We start from the raw sequence: 6000 nt of genomic DNA, 5'->3' as shown, positions 1-6000 counted from the left end.
GGAAAGTCCTTCTCAGTTTTCCTATCACCGGTTCCCGTTGCTGCAAACGTGCAATCGTACACTTCCTGGAAAACACGGACTCACCAGGTCAAAAGCAGTTTTCATGCAGGCGTGCACTGAGGGTAATGCTTGCCCTTTTTTGGCTGTAGAGTGGCAAAGTTATGACCCCTCACTGGTTTCCCATGATGAGCATAAACATAAAAGGATGTGCAAATTACACAGTTATGTTTTGGATACGTGGACAAGAACTCCTAGAATGCTTTTTTCTTTCACTTGGGCACTGAAAGCATGTTTCAGTGAGCAACTCTGGATTCAGTATATTGCCCCAGGCATGCACGACTGGGGTTGAACCATTAACCATCCTATTAGTTGACGCCTTGCTCTACCCTCTGAACCCCAGCTACCACAGTGAGCCACAGATGAACGTGAAGTCATTATGATATAGAAAAAAAAAACATGCAAAATCTCTTTTATATGCCTTCTATAGTTCTCAGTGTTAATTCTGATAATTTAAATCCCTATTTGGACACTGAGGGGGAACAAAAGACAATCATCTGTAATGATCCGTTTCAGTTTAAAATTCCCGTACTTGCTAACTTTGTGGAACTTTAACCACATGTCAGAATTAATTTCCATTTTGAAGAGCTAATTATGAACATCGAGCTGAATGAGGTTTCTCAAAATAGCATCACAACAGAATCACAGCCACCTGTTATTTTGCCATTCAAATGATGTGCGGGAGCGACACACACACAAGGCTTTGCCCAGATCAGGATGGATGTTTCTGCTTTATTTTACAATGGCCCAGATTTCACCATCCATACAGCAGCCATTCAGATCATTGTCAGTTCAGATTAACTTTATTTTTTCAGGATGAAAGAAAACCTGAACCCTTGAGCCCACAGCGAGGAAATCCCACGGCTATATTTATTTTCTTTCTTTTTGGTGCCATGGTTTTTTGTCCGCCTGTCTCCTCAGATGGAAGAGTCACTGTAAATTAGTACATAGCTATTCTGGATCATCACATTTATGTCATGATTAACTACAGGAGGTGGACTCAGAAGGAGGCAGACACGAGTGTGAAGGAATTTCTTGTAAACCAGCAAAGATTACCTAAAGCTTCTGCATTTTTTTTTTACACCAAGCCTGACACACCCTTCCCAGGGATTTTAGACTCTTCCCTGTATTAAATAAGGGATCTTTTGCATGTTAGGCAAATGCTTTAACCACTACGCTAGGATGCCTCTCCTTCCAAAATCCTAAATGGCAGGTGATTCTTTAGGCTAGAGGAAGGCAGACTGTACATAGTGGAAAGTATCTTGAGAATCAAGGGGAGCGAGTGGCCTGACTGGGGAGTCTTCTGGATGCAGACGGGGAATAGGCAAGCAGGTAAGTAAACAGGTGAGAAGCCTAATTTTCTTTCTTTTCCTTTGCAAGTTTTTCGGAAGTCACTTGTAACAGGTGTGTTTCCTAAGACAAAAATATTACTCCTTAGCCACAAGCACCGGGAGAGGAACTAGAGAGAGAGGACGAAAATTCATATTATGAAGCTAATGATAAGTAATGCACACAAAAAACTAGAGCCTGATTACTGCTACTAGAGCAATAGCGGTCTGCAGGAGAATGGAAGAATGAGTCGCTGTGGATGATCAGGAAATACGGGAGACAGCTATGGGGACTAGCGCTGTGCGATACTGGAAATTTTGGTGTTGATTCTACACCAAGTAAATACAGGGCCAGTAAAACCGATACTAATGGTAAATGGTAAATGGTAAATGGCCTGTATTTGTATAGCGCTTTTCTAGTCCCTAAGGACCCCAAAGCGCTTTACACAACCAGTCATCCACCCATTCACACACACATTCACACACTGGTGATGGCAAGCTACATAATACCGATACCAAGACCGATACTTGACCTTGATTACATGACCTTATAAAGGCAGTGTATGTAGGGGAGTCATGATTTATGAGACACATTGTCAGTTTGCTGAATCTGACCATAAATGAATGACCACTAAATCACTGTTTTTTTTTAACTTTTCAGTCCATTTAGTTAACACAATAAAACACACCTTTCAGCTTTTCATGTCTCTAGAACAGTTTAGGTTAACTTCTGCTGTTTAAATGTGCTATATAAACATACTTGCCAACCCCGGACCCAGCCTTCGCGTCTAAGTGGGCCGGGTCCTCCAAAAGCCAGGTAGACCGGAAGTGAGCGACTGTGACCGTCTAGCCTTCAGAATTATGTCACGAGCTCTCTCGGTGGAGTGAAACTCTGCCGTCTGCTCCTTGCTATCTAAAATATAACCGGACACTGGCGTAAATTCTCGACCGTCTCACACTTCTGTTTAATTAGTTTTCTGTTTGTCGTTTATTCAGCTGTGTAAAAACCAAGGAGGAACCCTCCCGAGGGATTAATAAAGTTTTATTTAATCTAATCTAATAACTTTAATCTCAGCCAAACCGATTTACTCATGAACAAATAAAACACTGAAAACAACCCAACAATAACATGTTTAAGTTATTTAAGTGACTTATATATCATGTTTAACCTGAGTAGCAAAAGACCGCGGCGGTTTGAAAATTATGTGCCGGGAGTTTGCTGTTCTCGTCGGCTCAGATATTTGAAGTTTACACAGCTACATTCTCGCCTGAAAATATGTTAACAGTTTATTTTGCGACCCAGAAAGAGTAATAAGAGTAATATTAAAACTAAGTAGCTGCAGTAGTAGTAGCCATTGTTGGAAACTGGAACTGCCTGGGCCATTCTGGGATATGGTTTTTCAACTTTGTTGTCTGGGTGGAAAATCGGGAGAAATTCGGGAGAATGGTGGCTCCGGAAGATCTTTAAGAGGGGCACTGAAATTCGGGATTCTCCCGGAAAAATCGGGAGGGTTGGCATGTATGTATATAAATAAACTTGACATTCAACACAAAAGGCTTATTTTGCTGTAGTTCATATTTGAGGCGAATTTGAAAAGAGAAACCTAAAATAAACAAAATCAAAACTAGAGTATTGATTCTGTTATGGTAGTATCAGTGAGATATCATTGCCAGTGTTGGTATCGATGCTATCGATATCTGGATCGATCCGCCCATCCCTACTGATGACTGAAGCACGGGACGACCTGCTGATGCCCCTCCTCCTGATCCATCAACCTCCAACCTATAGCGAGGGAGGGAGCACATCGGTATATGTGTGGCGCCACAATGACACTATTCATGGGGTAGGAAGGGGTCACTTAATACTGAAATTGATATAAATCATGTGTGATGGCCTTCGCGTCCACCAGATCTCATTCTGGTTGAACACTTTCTGTACAGGAGTCTTATTTTGGAGGGGTGAAGTGTTGTACAGTGTTTCCCTCATCATTAAAATCATTAAAGTCCTAAACAATCAGTGCAAAACACTGATTCAGAAGCTTTATAATACTTTTTCCTTTAATTCATCGCCTGCTTGTTTTCCTATTCACAGCATCTTCCACTGATTTGGTGGGAAAAGGTGACATCACTGAATACCTGAGTGTCCGAGTCCTCGTTTGGCTCCTCGTGAACAATAACGCTGCAATCTCACCTTGATCAAAAATGTAGCTTTAAAGTCATACATGGCTGATGTAAAAGTGACCGAGCGTCCTTGGTGTTTTTCCTCACACCATGTTCCCACCGCAGACTGTGGCGATGTCAAAATAGAGCACGTAAGTTGTTTGTTTTTAAAAAATTGTTGCTCTGCCTCTGCACAGTCTGTGTGGGCTGTGCTGGCTAAAGTCGAAACAAACACAATTGTAGCCATGGCCAGTAGGCAGGAAGAGGCAACAGCATCTGTCGAGTGAGGCTGTTATTTGTTTACCTCAACTTCTCTAGTTTTCTTCTCCCCAGGACACTTCTCCACCTGCTTGGAAGGAAGAAATAACACAGGATGGAAAGCCAGAAATGCCAGCTGTGACCCTACGGGGCTGTCAAACATCCATCCGTTGCGGGCCTTCGTCGGCTGTCCGTTTTTGTCCAGATTAGCGCGGTTAACAGTCATCTGAGTGCATACTACTCACCTCATCAGCCAGGAGAGTTGGAAGCGTAGGACGAAGGGTCCAGGCGATATCTCTCAGAGGCTCTCAGTCTGGCGTTTTCCCCCCCCCCACCAGTCTTTAGTAAGCAGCCTGGGCTATCAACTTGGACATTCATCTGTAATCATTTCTCTTATTTAGCTGAAATTGATTGAAATGAAGCACACACACAAGGGTCTAGCCGAGTAAGAGTGCCAGCTTGAACTTTGATGCACATAAAAAAAAAAAAGTCAGTGGGTGAACTTTTCTGCTCTTCAGTTTCCCCCGGGGCAATAAAATCAATAAGGGTTGCAAAGCAGCTTGTTACTCCATCCACTAGGTTGTGTGGTGATGACTTATTTTACTTGGGTAAATCACAGCAAACATTAGCTCTCTCTGAGTGGTAGGATGGTATAAAGCAGAGAGGCAAGGATAGTGGGAACGTCTCGTCTCTCTTTAATGTTCATTCTCATTTTTGAAGGGGGGAAAAGGATTTTTTTCCTCTAAATGCCCCATTAGTTTTATCATTTAATCCGGCCCTGTTTCATCTGTTCCTCTGCATTATTTCAGAGTCTGCTCTCCTCTTTAGAATGAGAAATCTCTCCGTCCATCTTTCTGCGCAGACACGCCAAAGACGGTAAATAATGCACCGGCACCGAGCTCCTCAGAGATGAAAAACCATTAAATTAATAGTTTGCTACACTGAATATCTGCTTTCATTATTACCTCTTCCACTACTTTTTGCTTTACTTCTCGCACACCCGTCGGTCTGAGGCCCCTGGCTCATTTCTTCTTGTCAGGTATGGATTGTGTTCCCATTATCATTTTTGTTCCTTAAGGTATGCAAGAGGCAAATGACAAGGCAACGCTGTTGCAAATGTTCCCCGTGTTTTTCATTAGCATGGCTAGACTAATGCAGGGTTTACTGACCTGGGAACAGCAGGTGTACTCCACTGCGCTGGCACCTTCAAGCGGCAGCACTTCATTAGTCGAAGCAATTACTTTTGGGCAGTTGGTGTTTCACCTGGGTTCCATGAGTGTGAATGTCTGTAACTAATTGAGAGTATGGACCTACACCTCATGAGCAAGTCACACTGACCCTTGAGTGATTGTGCGGGAAAGAAAAGTTTTCTATAGTTTTAAAAGACGACTGAGGACAAAAGACCTTGATCACAGTAGTAACAAACCCTAATATATAAATATATATGTATATATATGTATATAGCCACTGTAGGAACTTGCAGGTCCTGAGGAATAGCTTCTTGGAATGGTGTAATAAAGTCAAATGGGATCCTGCACCTTATATTGTAAGATGCAGTAGTTATTAATAATTATCATTATAAGTTCATTAAATGCTTACAGTTGATGGTTTGGAGCATTTTTTGTTTTACAATGACAGAAGAACTGCCTTCAGCTTCACAGAAAATAAAATTTTAATCAGATCCTTTCACATTTTCTGATCATTCATTAGTGTTTTAAAGTTTAAATTTACTCCTTTTTTAAAAAAATAAAATAAAATAAATAAAAGGTCATAATTAAGAACAATGTCAGCAGTAATTAGCAGCTACAGCCAGAAGGTATACATGTTTTATGTTTTTGAACTGCAGGGTGTATCAAAGAGAGTCGTCCGATCTCAGAGTGCTGTAACTCTGCAGACATTCACCTGTAACAATCGAAACACATCGAAACAGGAAGCTGTCATTCCGGGCAGACATTCCCAAATGTAATTCTATTACAGTCTATTTCAAACTCCAACAATCTTCACCCCCCCCTAACCCTTTGATCACAATTCTGATTGTGACCTGGACTTAATTTGAAGTGTTTCATTTTCCATTAAAAGCCTTACTTCCACTTCCTATTTGCCAATCAGAATTGTAAATATGTCAAATCTTTAAGTGCATGAATTTGTTTTATTAGTTAGATTTTTCTATGTGAATATTTAATTGAGAGTATAAACT

Source organism: Pelmatolapia mariae, linkage group LG3_W (genome assembly GCF_036321145.2).
Source record: "Pelmatolapia mariae isolate MD_Pm_ZW linkage group LG3_W, Pm_UMD_F_2, whole genome shotgun sequence".
In the NCBI taxonomy this organism is placed as follows: domain Eukaryota; kingdom Metazoa; phylum Chordata; class Actinopteri; order Cichliformes; family Cichlidae; genus Pelmatolapia; species Pelmatolapia mariae.
The sequence above is the reverse complement of the archived record's forward strand: the minus strand, read 5'-3'. Positions refer to the sequence as shown.